At 41.4% G+C, this 21,209-nt stretch overlaps 1 pseudogene across 1 annotated transcript; it reads right to left on the reverse strand.

The window, feature by feature from the left end:
• Nucleotides 1–15,946: 15,946 nt before the first annotated feature.
• Nucleotides 15,947–16,978, reverse strand: LOC309818194 (heterogeneous nuclear ribonucleoprotein A1-like; annotated as a pseudogene). The gene has a single exon. The product of its transcript is annotated as a heterogeneous nuclear ribonucleoprotein A1-like (transcript).
• Nucleotides 16,979–21,209: the final 4,231 nt, after the last annotated feature.

Genomic DNA, 21,209 nt, shown 5'->3' on the forward strand with positions numbered 1-21,209 from the left:
CCAGTTTTGAATGTAACCTAGCAATTGTATCCTAATATTCCTTTACTAAATTACTGAGAAGTACATAACTTCTCAAACACTTTCTACACCGGTCTTTATATCTTCCTGTTTCCCTCATTAATTGATGAATTCAGTAAAATCTTTGACACACATTCATTTTATATTTGCATGAATCACAATTTTAACTTTTCAGAATTATCCTTTAGCAACCTCAAGTTTCACCATCAGCATCATTATCACGTTACTAGTGGCAAATCACTTGTTTAACAAAACATCTTTAAATAATGTCATTCTTAATTATTTGGGGTTTGTGGTTTTGTACATTTAAAGGGAAATATCTTGTAGCCCTCTAGACTTACTAAAATTAATTTTATTTGAATGCTACTTAAATATATACTAACATGGAATTAATGTATAAACTGCTTGTGCTTATAACTGTTACACAGCTGTAAAAACAAAACATATTAAATACATACAGAGCCACAAATCCAGAATAATACATACCTGAATCTATGCCACCATGAAGAATTCCTGACCCAAGAAAGATAAGCATGAGCAGAAAATCAGCCCTTGACTGTGGTTGAGCCTGGTATAATATTCATGAACCCACAGACCTGAAAATACCATTGTCATCAGTGGAAAACACACATGGACACGTAGCCACCTGCTGAGAAATTTTAGGTGCCCCTACACTAGAAATTTCACCCCTTTCAGCTCCTCTGTAAAATAAGAGTATGTCTACCTATCCCACAGCATAATACAGCGATTCTCTTGGGAGGTAAAGGTGCAACTGTTGTTGCCAAAGAAGGTTAAGAAAGCATTTCATTCTTTCATTCTTCTCTCTCCCCTTTCAAGAACAGTCTTAGTCTCTAATTTTGTTCTTGGGCCTGGTCCCGGAGCTAAAGTTCTATCCTTCACTAGCAATAGACCTTAAACAATTTATTTAATCTCTCACTTCAGATTCCTCATCTGTAAACTGGAGGTGATAATAACCTCTACCTCATAAGCTTCTTGAGTGGATTATTGAGAATAATGCACGTAAAGCACCTGACGTATAGAAAAAACACAACAGATGATCATTACTGTTACCGCAACGCTCAGCACCTGAGAGCTAAATAAATGTTGGTTATCATTATTCAGATGCAAGGTGATAGGTAAGGGGATAGTCCCTCCTAAAATGATACTTTAAGAAGGAGGACAAGAAAGAAAACGTAACATTTCGTGAATGAATACCTGTGCCAGGCACTTTGCACACATTATGTAATTTCATCTTCACAGATCCCTGTGATTCAGATACTAGTAACCAGAGCAGAACGAGGGTGAGGGGAGTGAGGCACCTAGGTTCCAAAATTAAGGAGGCCCCTCAAAAAACTTTAAGGAAACACTCCCACTCAGGGTTGTGCTGAGGAAAATGAGGGTCTAACAGGGTAGCTTGGTAACAGCGTGGTGAGCAGCAGAGATAAGATTTACCCTCTGGTCTGCCAGCTGAAGCCAAAGTGGACGCCCTGAGGTAGCCGGACCACGGGGCTTCCTTGCTACAGGTTCTCACCCTTCACCCCATCCTGATGGTGCAGATCTCTGAGAAACTGCCCAGCTCGTTCTAGAAAATTCCTAACTGTGATTGACCTGTGACTCAGGTCCCTCACGATCTAAAATGTTCTAACTTTCCTTTCACAGGAGGGCCCTGCTGACATAGCTGCACTTTAAGCTTCTAGAAAGTATTAGATTAAAGGCCTCTTAAGATTTTTTTCTCAGTGAGCCCAGATTCTAACAACTTAATAAGAAAAGCCTCTTAGGCCCAAGCTGGGAAGTTCTGATCTCTCCTGAGAGAAGCTAACCCTTTGACCTCACACCGTGGAGTATGCTTCTGGAGGCCATTGCTGTCACTGGGATGAGCCTTCAGGCCTGCACTTGGGATTGTTTTCTAGCATCCTTTTTACTTTGAGTGTAAAATGGCTCTGGGGATAAGAAAAGCAGCACCCCACCCCCCCACCCCCCCACCTCCACCCCCACCCCCGTTAGTGTTTACCTTTCCTTAAGATGGAAAGATTGGCCGGGATTCAACAGATTGTTGAATCCAAGGTAGAAGCCAGATTCTTAGAATTTGGGGAGCTTTCTCTGGGAATCCCTGAGGCATTTGTGTGATGACCAACCTAAGGGCAGGAAAAACCTTTGAAAGGAACAATTAAAGTCTGTTTGGATAAGCTTTCCTGGAGCCTGAGGGTAAAAGGTGCCCCTCCCTCCTCACTACCTCAGGAAAGGAGACTAAACAGAGAAATGATTTATTGGGAAGGAATGTGCAAATAAAAAGATGACACTTGTGTTCTTTTCAAGATTTAGTGATTTCTCTAGAAACATGTTATAGACTGACTTGTGTCCCCCCAAATTTCTAAAGTGAAGCTCTAATCCCTAATGTGGCTATATTTGGAGATAGAACCCATTAGGAGATAATTAAGGTTACCTGAGGTCATAAGGGTGGAGCCCTGATGCTATAGGATTGGTATAGTTATAAGAGAAACATGAGGTCCACCGTGTGATCTAGCCAAGAAAAGGGTCTCACCTGAACCCGACCTTGCTGGCATCATGATCTCAGACTTCCAACTTCCAAAACTGTGAGTAAATAAATTTCTATTGTTTAAGTCACTCAGTCTACTGTATGTTGTCATGGCAGCCAGAATTAATACAAAACACTTGGGGGTAATATACCCACAATTTATTCAGTGGCTCCCAATGACTCGTCTTATTTATACTAGTCTCACTAAATTTGCATCTGTATCTCTTTAATCCTCACCATCCAAGTAAGTGGGTAATAATTTTTGCTCTTTTAACAGCTGAAATTAGAATACTGGAGTCTTTGGATGATAGAATCAAAAGCAGTAAAATCCAGAGCTGTGTGGTCTTATATGGAGCACTTAACCTTTCTGGGCACTAATTTCTCCAAGTGTAAAATGGGGAACACGTTAGTTCCTACTTGATAGATTGCCTATGAGGATCTAAGTAGCTGCCCACAATCCCCAGTGGGAGGTGTAGGCACTGACCAAGCAGGTCATTGACAGGGAATAGGGACTGGGTTCCAACCGGAAACAGAGGTGAGTGCCTTGTTGGGGGGAAGAATGTGCTGGACAGGTAGAACAGATGACAGAACAGAACTGAAGTGGCCATAGCTTGCCTTATAGGATCAGGGAAGGTACAAATGGAGTGAGTTGGATGACTCACCTATCATGTGTCAATGATTGAGATCATTACCTAAGACCTTTGTTTGTTGAAACCCTCATCTCCCACACCTCTACCTCCATGATGCAAAGGGCAGGTTGAGAATCACAGTTGTTAATAATGAAGTAGGGTTTTGATGACGGTCAGGGCTCAGGTGCACATAGATCTCAGCTATGAGATTTCGGAGTTAGATGTGCGTTGGATGCAATTGTTATTAAGCATTAATTTGTTTTCCTCATTCCTTCCCCTTTCATAATGTGTAATTGAATGTAATGGCCCAGTTCGGAGTTCACTGGCCATGCTTCCTGCTTGAGAGCCTTCAGGGTTCGTCCCAGGATACACACTGCTCTCCCCACTGCCCCTCTGCTAAGCTGGGAGGCCAGGTCTCTGACCCTTGAGTAGTAGAATCTGACAGGATGTTCCAAAAGAGCCCACTCACTTTAACAAGTGACTTTAATTAGAAGCGTCCAAGTGGTGCCACCAGGATGCTTGGGACCAGAGACTCAAGTTTGAAATCTTAGAAATTCTGTCCCAGTGAAGCAATCAAATGCCTTGTTATAGAAAAGCATATCGAGAAAAATATGTTCATGCAGATTCTCATTAGCCCAGAGAATCTGTTGTAACTGAGAAAAGGAAAAGGATTCAGAGACCTGCCCAATAAAGACATCTAAGCTGAAACAATGAGCCAGAGATTGTTTTGGACTCCGTTGCTTTTGCACCCCAGAGTTATTTGGTTTGAATGACTGCCAAACCCTACAGTTCAAAAAGACAGTCACAAGTGGGGAAGGAGGCCAACATTCTTGGGGTTGAATTCCCAGAATTCTCTCATTTACTGTAAGTCTCTCAGTCTAAGGTCAGCCCACTCTGGCTGGTGGTGTGGTTTTAGAGACAGCCTCTCCCCCTACTACGAAGCCTGTTAGAGGGATTCTGATCGTCAACCATATTGTCCTCCCAAGGACCTGAACTTGGGTAGGTCATCTTCTTCCAGAAGCCACCACTGTGGTCATTTCTGGGGTTCATAAGGATGGGCAACCCTCTCACACTGAATGCAGCTGTTCTCATTAGGCCTGTCGTAAAATACACAACAGCGAGCATTTCGGTCTTTTTAAAAGTGATTGCAATTGAATGTAAACACGAATTCAGTTAATAGGAGTTTATGTAAGCCTCTAAGCTTTTGGTTTCATCTCTGAAATCTTCCACTCTTTTGCCGCCCCTGTTAAACATTCACCATGCCCTGATGGATTTTACCTCCAAGGAAGCAGCCCCTTCTCTCCTCCACTGCCACCACGCTAGCCAAGTCACCTTCATGTCTCGCCTCTGTTACCCTGAGAGCCTCCTCCGTGCTCCCTCTGCTCCAGTTCTGCCCTCCCCTCCCCACAAAATCTCCATTCTCCGTGCTCTAACCAGAACGATGGTTTCAGCACCCCAGCCTGATTGTGTCACCCTCCCCTTGCTAAAAACCTTTTGCTCTTATTAGGCTAACACTCAAAACCCTTCCCTTGCCCCCTGCCTGCCTCTGCATCTTGACCCTTCTCCCGGTCCATCCCTCTCTGCCTGCAGCTGCATTAACCTCCCATGCTTCCCCCAACCTTTCCGCTCCACTTCACCCAGTGATCACAGTTCCAATGGCATTTCCGAGGGAACTTTCCCATGAGACCCCCCTATCTTGGGCAGATCTCTTTAAGTTTTCATTAACCATGCTTCTTAAGAGTAATTACCTCCATTTTAAATACATACTCATGAGTGTGATTATTTGATTAAGAGCCATCTTCCCTACTTGTCTCCAGGCTCCATGAGAGCAGGGGCACAGCTGCTCACTGTCGTATCCCGGACCCTTAACCCAGTGCCTGGCACATAAACAGGTTCTCATGGAACATTCTTTGGATGAATTTCAGAGAGGTAGACACTGAGTGGAAAATACATACAACTATGAATCAGAGTTGTTGTTTTTTAAAAAGGTCAGTACATTTGAAGGTAAAGTAAATTCTTCTCAAAACTTCAAGACAGGGTTACTCATAAAAATCAACACATAATGGATGAGATTATCTGTGCACAGAATCCAGGGAAAAAAGAAATCCTAACAGCTTGTCAAAACCACAGAGGAAGGGCAGAGAGGTTTTTGGAGTCTGGAGTATATGGTCAAGTCAGAGAGATAAGGAGAGAGGGCAGGGAGCAGTGAGGCCCTGGGTATATACCTGGGTTAAACGCTGGCTCTGGAGACTGGTTTGTAACATGGTCTGTCAGACCACGTTAATGGGCACAATTAATGGGGACCCAGGGTGAGACAGGTGCCATCAAGCAACCGTAAAAAATAATTTGTAGACGGGCCTGGTCGGGGAGTTGGGAGCCAGCGAAATCTATAAGTAGAGATCAGTAACCGACCATCAGTGTGTGGTCTACCTGATGAAAGTGCATGGCATCTATGAGAAGGGAGGCCTGAGTACCAGAAGTTCCCACTCCCTGTTTTTTTGGATGGAGGAGTGGTGCCCAGCTGGCTCATGGTTGACTGATGACTCTGACCGTGGAGACCATCCACACCACGAGGCTTTGTCTCAGGTTCCCCAAACAGCCTCTGGTCATAGACTAGGCTTACGTGGAGCCTTACCTTACGTGGAGAGAAAAACTGGCCCACTGTGGTAGGTTGAATGATGGCCCCCACAGATGTTCACGTTTAAATCCCTGGAACTTGTCAATATGTTACCTTATGTGGCAAAAGGGACTTTGCAGATGTGATTAATAAGGATTTTGAGATGGGGAGATTATGCTGGATTATCTAGATAAACCAAATGTAATCTCAAGGGGGAGGCAGGAGCACAGGGTCAGAGAGAGATGGGAAGATGCAATGCTGCTGGCTTTGAAAATAGATGAAAGGCGCAAAGAATGAGGGACGTCTCTAGGAGCTGGAAGAGTCAAGGAAACATTCTCCTCTAGAGCCTCCAGAAGGAATGCACGCATACCCTCACCTTGATTTTAGACCAGTGAAACCGACTTCAGGCTTCTGAACTCCAGAACTGCAAGATAATAAATCTATGGGGGGGGGGTGTTGTTTTTATTTTCTTTTTATTGAAGCATAGTTAATTTACAATGTTGTGTTAGTTTCAGGTGTACAGCAAAGTGATTCAGTTATACATATACATATATGTCTCTTCAGATTCTTTTCCCTTAGAGTTTCTTACAAAATATTGAGTATAGTTGCCTGTGCTATACAGCAGGTCCTTGTTGGTTATCTATTTATATATAGTAGTGTGTATATGTTAATCCCAAATTCCTAATTTATCCCTCCCCCCACCCTTTCCCCTTTGGTAACTGTAAGTTTGTTTTCTATGTCTGTGGGTCTATTTCTGTTCTGTATATAAGTTCATTTGTATCACTTTTTTTTTTTTTAGATTCCACATATAAGACAATGATATTTGTCTTTCTCTGTCTGGCTTACTTCATTTAGTAAGATAATCTCTAGGTCCAAATCTGTGTTGTTTGAAGCCACTAAGTTTGTGGAAATTTGTTACAGCAGCCGTAGGAAACTAATACAGTAGGTAATATGAGTATCTGGTCAACAGTTGAATACCTGGGTCATACATGAGTCTCTGGAGAGTTTAGTTGTTTTCATTCAGTTCCCCTGGGCCAGACCACTGTTAGAGGCATAGAACAAATTTCTGGATCTGCTGAGAACTAGTATGGCTGACCTCAACTTCCCTAAGTTCCTTCCTTCCACCCTGGGAAGCCTGGCCTGACCTGAGGCACCACTGGCTCTTCTTTGTAGAGACCACGCTGGTTGCTGATAGTTACTCATTATGTGTGGGCTATTAGGTGAGCTCTTGGGAATGGAGCACAGACTTTGTCACCAGAAAGGCCTGAGTTCAAATCCCTTCTCCATGCCACTTGACAGTCACAGATTGTCAACAAGTTACTTAACTTCCTTCAGTCATGGTTTCCTAACCTGTAAAACAGAGGTGACATCTTCCTGCTTTATAGTGTGGCTATACGGATTGATAGAGGTAATGTATGTCTAACACCAAACACAGGATCAGGACCAGAGTAGGCATCCAAACAAGGTTACCCCTTCTTCCTCCCACGTCCCACCTCCGCCGTGAGCCTTCCCCGTGCTCAGCTTTTTTTATGTGGGACTCTTCAGCTACTTCCTCTGTAGCTTTGCAAGCCCTATGGTGGCCCCGTCTTTTGTTAGCACCCTGACTACCAATCAATGACCTCAGTGTCACCCTCCCAGTGACCTGATGTCTAGTTGGGATTTCCCCAGAAATGGTATCTGAGACAAGGATGGCAGCACAGGTGGTTTGTCTGGGAGATGGTCCCAGGAAATACCAGTGGAGAGGTGATGTAGGGGGAGGAAGGATATGTGATCATGTAAGTTACCGCTGGGTTCATCTGGGGCTTAACCCCCTGGGAAACTCTGGGAGACAGTTATCCCACCCAAGGGGCAAGGCAGTTGGGGCATATACCTAATCTTTCTTTTTTTTGTGGGGGGGAGGGTGGGCAGCAATTAATTCTCCAATACCTCCTGACTGCTGCACTCATGGGCAGAACAGTTTCTGGCACCAAAGAATCCTCAGGCACAGGGATGCAGGTACTGACAGCTGGCAGGGGTGGCATGAACTGTGGGTGGAACACCAACAGCTCTGCCTCACTTGAGGAGCATCTGCTAAATGCATGGGCTTCCTGGTCACAGCTCGCACTCTGGTCTTAACCTTTCCTTGACCACTAGTGAGCTTAACATACCTATTGCAGTGTTCTGGACTAATGGCCTCCTAGTTGCAGGCTCTCCCAATTCGCAAACTGATAAACAAAGGAAATTTATAATTGTCTTTGGATTTGGGATGGGAAGGAACACAATTTCTGCAGCAAACCAAAGGCTGCTTCTTCTGGTATATGCTTTGTATTATACTTTCAAATAACCTACATACCTACCTCCATTTGGCAAAGTTTAAAGCCAAAATCTGCATATAGTAATGACTGTTTAAGCCCAAGAAAAAGTTTTCATCACCTTTTAAAACCTTTACTTCTGGGACTTCCCTGGTGGTCCAGGGGCTAAGACTCTGCACTCCCAGTGCAGGGGGTCCGGGTTTGATCCCTGGTCAGGGAACTAGATCCCACATGCCGCAACGAAAAGAGCCCGCGTGCTGCAACAAAGATCCCGCACGCGGCAACGAAGATCCTGTGTGCCGCAACTAAGACGCGGTGCAGCCAAATAAATAAATTTATTTTTTAATTTTTTAAAAAAGGAATATATATATATATATATTTTTAAATCTTTACTTCTTTCCCCTATCCAATCACCTAAATGTTACAGCCTCCCAGGGTTATTGTTATCATTACCTGAGAATATTTTAAAGCACCCAGATAATTGAGAGCCCTAATTAATAAGTTTGGATAATAGGAGGGTCACCATATGAAATGCCTGCTGATCATTGACTGGATAAAGCACAGAGGAGGCATTTCAGATGTGCTCAGCCCTGAAGAGCCAACTGTGACACCCTGATGCTATTCATCATTAAGCCATATGTGTCGAGTGCCTGCAAGGTGCAGGGCACTGTGCTGGGTGCCGTGAGGCACAGAGAGGCTTGAGAAGGTTTCAGGAAAAAAGAACTTTCCTTCCCCAAAACAACTCTGACTCTGTTCCAACTTCCACTACTAGAGTCTTTTTTTTTTTCCAGCCTTATCCAGCATCCTCTTATACAATGAACTTCTCACTAGGAGGGATCAAAGCCTCATACCATATGGCTGACAGGGGCCTCCAAGGTCCTGTTGGTGTACAGAGACTCAGAGGGGAAATAATTATTAGCCTGAAGTGACCCAACCCACAGGTGGTACAGTTGGGCCTGAAATCTTTGCCTTTGTCCCTAATGTCTGCTTTCTTCACATTTTAAGTTGTTACCTGACCTTTGCGCTTGGGGGGTGCAGGTTAATTAAGGGCTGGGCTCTGAGATAGCTTTCTAAGAGCACATACTGGCAAAAGAGACTTCCCCAGCTGTCCCACTCTCCACTTGGCAGCTGGCAGTCTTTGCTCCAGTGAGCCCAGCAAACCCTCTGCTGCCTAAACTCCTCTGAACACCCTTTTATCTAAGCACTGTTTCTCCTCTGACCACTATATCAAAATCCTATAGGAAAATCATTTTAAATGTTCATTCTTGGACCCCTCCCCAGACCTACTGAATCAGAACCCATGCCCGGGACTCGGGCCAAGGAAGCTACACTTGTAACAAACTTTCCACGTGTTTCAGACCGCACCAGAGTTTGAGAACCATCAGCCTATGGGCTGCAGCCCAGCATCCTCGGGGTGGCTTAGAAGCCTGGCACCATCTGGCTCTGCCTACCTTCTGACCTACCTCCCTCAGCCAGATTGAGCTACTCCCTGTTCTAGAAACAGATGTTGCAATGTCAAGCGCTGCATCTTTGCTCACTCTATTTCCCCTGCCTGTTTGCTTTTCTTTCACTAATTCTAACAAGCAAATTCCTGTTCCTCTTCCAAGGCCCTCATGAAATGTCCCTCAATCTCTGTCACTCCCCTTAACTCCTTCCCTACGAAGAGTCACCTACTCTCTCCTTCCTTCTCATAGCTATTGATAGCTGCCTCTATTACAGCACTTTTCTTATTGTATTAATGAGTTCTAAGGCTGTACCTCAGACCAGGGCTGTGGGGAGCACACATTGTTCACTTGTGCATATTAGAAAAAGGCACCCCTTCTTCCAGAGCTAGACACACAGCTTGGCAATAGGAGCACAGGCTGGATCTCAGCTCACTCGCCCTTCTGCAGGCACCCGAGTGCAGGACGGAGCCTGTCGACCATGTTCAGAGGCTCTGCGCCTGTTGCCTCTACTAATGGAGAGCTCATGAGAGTCCCTGGTGCTTATTCATGTTTGTGCATCCCCAGCATAAAAATCTGGCCCTGTAACGAGTCTCCATAGAAAGTTTTACAAGCTGCTGTGAATTGAACGCAGCCTGTAAGCACAGGCAGGCTTGCTCCATACAGGTGTCGTCAAACCCTGTGAATTGCAGAAAGCCCTCAGAGCAGCAGAGGCATGATGAGTGATGTCATCTGTTCTGTTCTCCATAGATTCTGGATATTTTAACATCTGCAACGGGAAATTGTTTAGAGCTGTGAGACTGAAATAGATACCTACAGCAGTCCGGGATCTCATCCTTTACTTTGTGGACCTACAAAAAAAAACCCTTGTCTACTTCTCCAGGAGGTAAATCTGTCTGAGACTTGTTGTTACTAAGGCCACTGGAGAAATCACGTGACTGAGAGGTCCTCCGTTGGATCCCTTCTGCACAACTTGCTCAGCAGTGAAGTGGGAACACCCATCAGGCCCTTGGGGGACACAGTCAGCTGCAACAACAGAGCTCCTGAGCCATGTTTCCGACTTCCTGTTGACCTGTAGAGGAAGGGCATGGAATGGCTGTAGGGTTGGTCCCAGTTCCCAAGACTTTAAGATTCCCACTACTACAGTGAGAATGTATTCATGTATGACTTGATTACTTTCTTTAAAAAAGTCATTATGACATTTCAAGACAGGACTATTTGCTAAACTTCCATCAATCCCAGTCCAGGAGAGGCATGGGCTGGCTCTTCAGATGATTGAAATTGAATTCCTATTTTGTCTCTAATCACTGAGGCAGTGACTAAACAATTAAATTGACAATTTGAGGGAAGGAGATGCTGGAGGAAAATAACCATACAAACGTAAGCTGAAAGATTAGTTCATATGTAGCAGGAAAAGAACTAGGGACTTCAGTAGTTGACAGCTTGTTTTCTACTTTCACCAAAAATGACATTAGAGGGGAATAAACTGTTCTACTCTTTACTCCTACTCAGTCCACTTTCTAAGGTTTATATTTTATTGTTTTACAGGTTGAAGCACATTTAATCTTTCACAACAAACCTTCAATGTTATTGTTATTAACCCTAACTTATAGACGAAGAAACTGAGGTTTGGAACTCATCACCCAAATTCAGACCCATCAGACCACAAAACAAATCCCGTGCTTTGCATGTGAGGGACATAAACATGTGTAAGACAGAGTTATGCCTTCAATGCTTTGCAGTCTAAACCAGAATAAACAACGTAAACAATAATTAGAAAACAGAAGACTGAGGTAGAAGAGAGAGCATTTAGGCCTTATATTGATCAAAGAAGTCTACGTGCAGGAGACAGGAATTGAGTTGGGCTTTGGAAGTTGTGCGATAACCATATTCAAGACAAGACATGAAAATATTTTCAGGGTGATAAGGTGTTTTTTGTTGTTGTTGGGTTTATTTATTTATTTATTTATTTGGCAGCCTTGGATCTTCGTTGCTGCACACGGGCTTTCTCTAATTGCGGTGAGCGGGGGCTACTCTTCGTTGCAGAGCACAGGCTTCAGTAGTTATGGTGCACAGGCTTCAGTAGTTGTGGCTCACGGGCTCTTGAGCACAGGCTCAGTAGCTGTGGCGCACGGGCTTAGTTGCTCCGCGGCATGTGGGATCTTCCCAGACCAGTGCTCGAACCTGTGTCCCCTGCATTGGCAGGTGAATTCTTAACCACTGTGCCACCAGGGAAGTCCCTGTTGTTGTTTTTATACAGTTAGTACCAGAGCAGGGATTTGAACTCACTTCAGTGCTCATCACAATTCATTTGCACCCTAAACCTTTTAAAATAGACTATTTTTTTAGGGCAGTTTAAAGTTACCAGCGATAGTGAGACAAAGGTACAGAGATTTCTCTTGTATCCGCTGCTTCACACATGCATAGCCTCCCCCATTATCACCATTCCCTACCAGAGTGGTACATTTGTTACAACTGATGAACCTACACTGACGCATCATTACCACCCAGAGTCCATACTTTATGTTAGGGTTCACTTTAGGGTCATTCTATGTGTTTGGTCAAATTTATAGTCATATAGAATAGTTTCGTTGCCCTAAAAATCCTCTGTTCTCCACCTATTTATCCCTCCTTCACCCCTAACCTCTGGTGACCACTGATCTTTTAACTGTCTCTAGTTTTTCCTTTTCCAGAATGTCCTGTAGTTGAAATCACACTGTATGTAGCCTTTTCAAACTGGCTTCTTTCACTTAGTAATATGCATTTAAGTTTCCTCCTTGTCCTTTCATGGCTTGATAGCTTATTTTTTATTTTACTGCTGAATAATCTTCTATTGTCTGGATGTACCACAGTTTATCCATTCACCCACTGAAGGACATCTTGGTTGCTTCCAAGTTTTAGCAACTATGAATAAAGCTTCTGTAAACATCCATGTGCAGGTTTTTGTGTGGGTAAAGGTTTTCATCTCCTTTGTGTAGATACCAAGGAGAGTGATTGCTGTATTATATGGTAAAAGTATGTTTAGTTTTATAATAAATTCCTAAACTGTCTTCCAAAGTGGCTGTGCCATTTTGCATTCCCACCAGCAAAGGATGAGAGTTCCTGTTGCTCCATATCCTTGCCAGCAGTTAGTGTTGTCAGTAGTCAGGATTTTGACCATTCTAATAGGTGTATAGTGGGATCTCATTTTAACTTGCATTTCCCTGACAGCATATGATGTGAATCATCTTTTCATATGCTTGTTTGCCATCTGTATATCTTCTTTGGTGAGGTGTCTATTAAGGCCTTTGGCCCATTTATAATTGGGTTGTTTGTTTTATTATTGTTGAGTTTTAAAAGTTCTTTATATATTTTGGATAATAGTCCTTTATCAGATGTGTCTTACACAAGTTTTTTCTCCCAGTATGTGGCTTGTCTCATTCTCTTGATACTGTCTTTCACAGAGCAGTTTTAATTTTTATGAAGTATAGCATATCAATAAACTCTTTCATGTAATCATGTCCTTGGTGTTGTTCCTAAAAAGACATTGCCATACCCAAGATCATCTAGGTTTTCTCCTATGTTTTCTTCTAGGAGTTTATAGTTTTGCATTTAGGTAATTTTGAGTTAATGTTTGTAAAGGGTGTAAGGTCTGTCTGTTTATGTATGTATGTATGTGAATGTTCAGTTGTTCCAGCACTGTTTATTGAAGAGACTCTTTGCGCCATTGTACTGCCTTTCTTCTTTGTCAAAGAGCAGTTGACTATATTTATGTGGGTCTATTTCTGGGCTCTTTATTCTTCTTTATTTATTTTTATTTTTTATTGGAGTATAGTTAATTTACAATGTTGTGTTAGTTTCAGATGTACAGCAAGGTGATTCAGTTATACATATATACATATATCTATTCTTTTTCAGATTCTTTTCCCATATAGGTTATTACAGAGTATTGAGTAGAGTTCCTTGTGCTATACAGTATGTCCTGTTGGTTATCTATTATATATATTCTTTTCTATGTGGTACTTTTTTTTTAGGTTATTAGATGTCCTTATGTATATTACTTTTTTTTTTAGTTTATTTATTTATTTATTGGCTGCACTTGGTCTTTGTTGTGGTGTGTGGGGCTCTTTGTTGCAGGCTTCTCTCTAGTTGCAGCACACGGGTTTCTCTAGTTGTGGCACATGGGCTCTAGAGCGCAAGAGCTCAGTAGTTGTGGCACATGGGCTTCTGTAGTTGTGGCTCACAGGCTCCGGAGTGCTTGGGCTCAGTAGTTGCGGCATGTGGGCTCCAGAGGGTACGGGCTCAGTAGTTGCAGCCCAAGTGCTTCTCTCTAGTTGCAGTGCATGGGTTTAGTTGTCCCCCAGCATGTAGAATCTTAGTTCCCCAAACAGGAATTGAACCCGTATCTCCTGCATTGGAAGGCAGATTCTTAACCACTGGACCACCAGGGAAGTCCCCGGTTATCTATTTTATATATAGTAGTGTGTATATGTTAATCCCAACCTCCTAATTTATCTCTCCTCCCCCAACTTTCCCCTTTGGTAACCATAAGTTTGTTTTCTAAGTCTGTGAGTCTGTTTCTGTTTTCTAAATAAGTTCATTTATATCATTGTTTTTTAGATTCCACATATAAGTGATATCATGATATTTGTCTTTCTCTGTCTGACTTACTTCACTTAGTATGATCATCTTTAGGGCCATCAATGTTGCTGCAAATGGCATTATCACATTCTTTGTTATGGCTGAGTAATATTCCATGATACACATATACCACATCTTCTTTATCCATTCATCTGTCAATGGACATTTATTTAGGTTGCTTCCATGTCTTGACTATTGTAAATAATGATGCTATGAACACTAGGGTGTGTGTATCTTTTCGAATTATGGTTTTCTCCAGATATATAACCAGGAGTGGGACTGCTGGATCATGTGGTAGCTCTGTTTTTAGTTTTTCAAGGAACCTCCATACTGTTCTCCATAGTGGCTGTACCAATTTACATTCCAACCAGCAGTGTAGGAGGGTTCCCTTCTCTTCACACCCGCTCCAGCATTTATTGTTTGTAGACTTTTTGATGATGGCCATTCTGACCAGTGTGAGGTGATACCTCATTGTAGTTTTGATTTGCATTTCTCTGATAATTAGCAATATTGAGCACCTTTTCATGTGCTTTTTGGCCATCTGTATGTCTTCCTTGGAGAAATGTCTATTTAGATTTTCTGCCCATTTTTTTATTGGGTTTTTTGTTTTTTTGATATTGAGCTGCATCAGTTGTTTGTATATTTTGGAGATTAATCCTTTGTCAGTCACATCATTCGCAAATATTTTCTCCCATTCTGTGGGTTGTCTTTTTTTAAAAATATATTTTATTTATTATTATTTATTTTTGGCTGCATTGGGTCTTTGTTGCCGCACGGGCTTTCTCTAGTTGCAGCGAGCAGGGGCTACTCTTCATTGCGGTGCACGGGCTTCTCATTGCAGTGGCTTCTCTTGTTGCGGAGCACGGGCTCTAGGCACGCGGACTTCAGTAGTTGCAGCACGCGGGCTCTAGAGCGCAGGCTCAGTAGTTGTGCCTCACGGGCTTAGTTGCTCCACGGCATGTGGGATCTTCCTGGACCAGGGCTCAAACCCGTGTCCCCTGCATTGGCAGGTGGATTCTTAACCACTGCACCACCAGGGAAGCCCTGTGGGTTGTCTTTTCATCTCCTTTGCTGTGCAAAAGCTTTGAAGTTTAATTAGGTCCCATTTGTTTATTTTTGTTTTTATTATTACTCTAGGAGGTGGATCTAAAAAGATATTGCTGTGATTTATGTCAAAGAGTGTTCTGCCTATGTTTTCCTCTGAGAGTTTTATAGTATCCAGTCTTACATTTAGGTCTTTAGTCCATTTTTAGTTTATTTTTCTGTATGGTGTTAGAGAATGTTCTAATTTCATTCTTTTGTATGTGGCTGGCCAGTTTTCCCAGCACCACTTATTGAAGAGACTGTCCTTTCCCCATTGTATATTCTTGCATCCTTTGTTGTAGATTAACTGACCACAGGTGTGTGGGTGTATTTCTGGACTTTCTATCCTGTTCCATTGATCTGTAAGTCTGTCTTTGTGCCAGTACCATACTGTTTTGATTACTGTAGCCTTGTATTATAGTCTGAAGTCAGGGAGACTGATTCCTCCAGCTCCATTTTTCTTTGTCAAGATTGCTTTGCCTATTCAGGGTCTTCATGTTTCCACATGAATTTTAAGATTTTTTAAATTCTAGATCTGCAAAAAATTCTAGGCTCTTTATTCTGTTCCATTGATCTAGCTGTCTGTTTTTTCCACCAATACTTTTTTTTTTTAAAGACACATTTATTCAATGTCATGATCAGACTGTTACATTTAACAATCAACAGCATGGGTGCAAAAAAAAAAAAATCTACATTAAAACCCTTTGTTGGAATGCTTTACACTTTCCACAGAAGAGAAACTAAAATAACCTGTTATACAATTAGTCACAAACACAGTCCTCGAGTTTTTTTGCCCATACACATGAGTATTGTCTAAAACATGTCTTCTTTGTAGCAGCTAGGCCCTGCCACCACTGTGCTTGGCTGAGTTCACAAATCTTTTGTAACCTGTAGCTTCCCTGTCACTTCTCTGGCTCTCCTCTCCTGCTAAGCTTTGTTCCCTGGCAGTAATCAAAACCTTCTGCCACTGCCATAGCTACTGCTGCTGCTGGAACCACCAAAGCCACCTTGGTTTCGGGGTTTGGCAAAGTATTGGCCTCCACCACCATAGGGGCCAAAACTTCTGCCTCCAAGTTTCCTCCTTTCATGGGTCCAAAATTTGGAGTTTGATTGTTGTAACTGCCAGAATCATTGTAGCTTCCACCACCTCCAAAATTGCTTCCATCATTACCAAATCCATTATAGCCATCCCCACTGCCACCATATCCCCCAGCACCACGGCTGCCACCAAAGCCACCTCGACCACTGAAGTTTCCTCCATGACCACCACCAAAGTTTCCAGAACCGCTTCGACCTCTTTGGCTGGATGAGGCACCAGCCATCTCTTGCTGAGACAGGGCTTTCCTTACATCACAGTTGTGGCCATTCACAGTGTGGTATTTCTGAATGACAATCTTGTCTACAGAGTCATGGTCATCAAAGGTTCCAAAAGCAAAGCCTCTCTTTTTGCGACTGCCTCAGTCAGTCATGATTTCAATCACTTCAGTTTTCCCATACTGTTCAAAACAATCTCTTAGGTGATGTTCTTCAGTGTCTTCTTTAATGCCACCAACAGAAATCTTTTTCACAGTGAAGTGGGCACCAGGTCTTTGAGAATCTTCTCTTGAGACGGCCCTCTTTGGTTCCACCACTCTTCCATCCACCTCGTGTGGCCTTGCATTCATGGCCACATCCACCTCCTCCACAGTGGCATATGTGACAAACCCAAAGCCTCTGGAGCACCAGGTGTTTGGATCCCTCATTACCACACAGTCTGTGAGCGTTCTCCACCGCTCACAATGGCTCCTCATACTGTCATCACTTGTTTCAAAGCTCAAACCTCTGATGAAGAGCTTCTGCAGCTGTTCGGGCTCTTTGGGTGACTCTGACTTAGACGTGACGGCAGTGGAGGGGGAGGAGAGACGTCAACGATGCTTACTCGGCGGCGTCCACGGGCAGAAAGGAGTAATCTACCAAATGTATCTCCACCAATATTTGATGTTAGCTTTACAGCAACTCTTGAAGTCAGTTAGTGTCAATCCTCCAACTTTTTTCTTCTCCTTAATTATTGTGTTAGCTATTCTGAGTCTTTTGCTTTTCCGTATAAACTTTAGAATAAGTTTGTTAATATCCACAAAATAACTTGCTAGGATTTTAATTGAGATTGTATTGCATCTATAGATCAAGTTGCAAAGAACTGACATCTTGACAGTATTGAACCTTCCTATATATGAACATGAAATAGCTCTCCACTTATTTAGTTCTTTAATTTCATTCATCAGTTTTGTAGTTTTCCTCATAAAAATCTTGTACATATTTTGTTAGATTTATACCTAAGTATTTCATTTTGGGGGGTGCTAATGTAAATGGTATTACTTTTTTAGATTAACTTTTTTTTTAATTGAAGTATAGTTGCTGTACAATATCATGTAAGTTAACAGGTGTAGAATATAGTAATTCACAATTTTTAAAGGTTATACTCCATTTATAGTTATTATAAAATACTGGCTATATTCCCCATGTTGCTCAATGTATCCTTGTAGCTTCTTTTATACCTAATAGTTTGTACCTCTTACTTCCCTACCCCTATATTACCCCTCTGCCTTCCCTCTCCCCACTGGTAGCCACTAGTTTGTTCTCTATATCTGTGAGTCTGCTTCTTTTATGTCATATTCACTGGTTTGTTGTATTTTTTATATTCCATATATAAGTGATATCATGATTTGTCTTTCTCTGTCTGACTTATTTCAGTTAGCATAATGCCGTCCAATTCCATCTATGTAGCTGCATATGGCAAAATTTTGTTCCTTTTTATGGCTGAGTAGTATTCCATTGTGTGTGTGTGTGTGTGTGTGTGTGTGTGTGTGTGTATACCACATCTTATTTATCCATTCATCTGTTGATGGACACTTAGGTTGCTTCCGTAACTAGAAATAAGAAAATGAAAAACTCACTGGTAAAGGCAAGCATACAGAAAAGGTAGGAAATCATCCAAACACAAAGCTAGTAGGGAGATTAAAAGACAAAAGTAGTAAAATCATCTATATCCACAATAAGCAGTTAAGGGATACACAAAACAGTTAAATATAAAATATGATATCAAAAACACGAATCGACAGCACAAATGCAGGGTTTTAAAAATGCACTTGAAATTAAGAGATCAGTAACTTAAAACAATCACATATATATAGACTACTGTACAAAAACTTCATGGTAACCACAAAGCAAAAATCTATAATAGATACACACACACACACACACACACGCACAAATGAAATCCAAATGGTATTATATTTTAAATTTCAAATTCACTTATTCATTGTTGGTATGTAGGAAAACAATTAACTTTTATATATTAACCTTGTATCTTGTGACTTTGCTATAATGGCTTATTCAGGAGTTTGTTGTTGTTGATTCCTTCACATTTTCTATATAGATGATCATGTAATTTACAAAGTTTTATTTCTTACTTTCCAATCTGTATACGATTTATTTCTTTTTCTTGCTTTATTACATTAGCTAGGACTTGCAGTACAATGTGAAAAGCAGTGAGAGGGGACATCTTTGCCTTGTTCCTGATCTTAGCAGGAAAGCTTCGAGTTTCTCACCATTAAGTAGATGTTAGTTGTAGGATTTTTGTAGATATTCTTTATCAAGTTGAGGAAATTCTCCTCTATTGCTAGTTAACTGAGAGCTTTTGATCGTGAATGGGTGTTGAATTTTGTCAAAGGCTTCTTCTATATCTATTGATACGATCATGTGATTTTTCTTCTTTATCCTATTGATGTGATAGACTACATTAAATCGAACATTGAAGCAGCCTTCCTTACCTGGGATAAATCCCACTTGCCCATGGTATACTATTCTTTTTATACATTGCTGGATTCAATTTGCTAATATTTTGTTGAGGATTTTTGCTTATTTGTTCATGAAAGATATTGGTTCACAGTTTTCTTTTCTTGTAATATCTTTGGTTTTGATATTAGGGTAATGCTATCCTCATGGGATAAGGAAGTATTCCCTCTGCTTCTAACCTCTAAGAGAGATTGTAGAGAATTGATGTAATTTCTTCCTGAAATGTTTGCTAGGATTCACCAGTGAACCCATCTGAGCCTGGCTTTCTGTTTTGGAAGGTTATTAATTATTGATTCAATTTCTTTAATATATATATAGGCCTACTCAGACTGTCTGTTTCTTCTTGTGTGAGTTTTGGCAGATTGTGTCCGTCAAGTAATTTGTCCATTTCATCTAGATTATCAAATTTGTGGGCATAGAGTTGTTCATAGTATTCCTTGATTATCCTTTTAATGTCCATGGGGTCTGTGGTGAACTCCCTTTTTTCATTTCTGATATTAGTAATTTGCATCTTCTCCCTTTTTTTCTTAGTTATCCTGGTTAGAGGATAATTTTATTTTCCTTTTCAAAGAACCAGCTTTTGGTTTCATTGATTTTTTCCCTATTAATTTTGTTTTCAATTTCATTGATTTTTGCTTGAATTTTTATTATTTTTTCTGCTTACTTTGGATTTAATTTGCTCTTTTTCTAGTTTCCTAAGATGGAAGTTTACAAGATTGATTTTACATCTTTCTTTTTATCTAATATATGCATTCAGTGCTGTAAATTTCCCTGTAATCATTGCTTTCACTGCATCCCACAAATTTTGATATTCTGTGTTTCCATTTTCATTTAGTTCAATAATTTTTTTAATCTCCCTTGAGATTTCTTCTTTGATCTATGTGTTATTTAGAAGTGTATTATTAAGTCTCCAAGTAGTTGGGAATTTTTCCAACCATCTGTCTATTATTAATTTCTAGTTTAAATCTACTAGGGTCTGAACACAGACATTGTAGGAATTCTATTCTTAAATTTGTTGAGTTTTGTTTTGTATTTTATGGTCCAGAATGTAGTCTATCTTGGCGAATGTTCCCTGTGAGCTTGAAAAGAATATGTATTCTGCTGTGATTGGATGATGTTGTCTAGAGTTGTCCATTATATCCAGTAGATTGATGGTGTTATTGAGTTCAGCTAGGTCCTTCCTGCTGTATCTATTTCTGATGAAGAGTTGTTTAAGTCTCCAACTATGATAGTAGATTCATCTATTTCTCCTTGCAGTTCTATCAGTTTTTGCCTCACATAGTTTGACTTTCTGTTGTTACAGAAGGGGATGTTACATCTTGTTAAAGAATTGATCATAAGGGTTTTTTAAATTGCAGTTTTTAATTAAACTTTTTATTTTTTGAGATAATTGTAGATTCCCATGTACTGGTAAATAGTACATAGAAATCCCATATATCCTTTATCCAGTTTTCCCCAATGGTAACATCTTACAAAACCATAGTATAATATCACAACCAGGATTTTTTTTTTTTTTTCTTTTGCGGTACGTGGGCCTCTCACTGTTGTGGTCTCTCCCATCGCGGAGCACAGGCTCCGGACGCGCAGACTCAGCGGCATTGGCTCACGGGCCCAGCTTCTCCGCAGCATGTGGGATCTTCCCGGACCGGGGCACGAACCCGTGTCCCCTGCATCGGCAGGCGGACTCTCAACCACTGCGCCACCAGGGAAGCCCACAACCAGGATATTGATATAAAATCAATCCACCAATCAGAATCAGGTTTCCCCAGTTTTACTTGTACTCATTTGAATGTGTGTGTACTTAATTAATGTAATTTAGTCACATGTGTAGGGTCATGTATTCACCACCACAGTCAAGATAAAGAACAACTCCATCACCATCACCATCAATTTCCTTAATATTGACATTTTATAAAACATCACCCCTCTCTTTTCTCCTCCTCCCACCCCAGTCCCTAATGCCTTGTAACCACTAATCTGTTCTCCATTTCCATAATTTTGTCATTTCAAGAATGTTATATAAATGGGCAAAGGAACTGAATAGACATTTCTCCAAAGAAGACGTAGAAATGGCCAATAAGCTCAACATTATTCGCCATCAGGGAAATGCAAAGCAAAACCACATGAGATACCGCTTCA

Source organism: Grampus griseus, assembly GCF_964374135.1.
Source record: "Grampus griseus genome assembly, chromosome: 2".
NCBI lineage: Eukaryota > Metazoa > Chordata > Mammalia > Artiodactyla > Delphinidae > Grampus > Grampus griseus.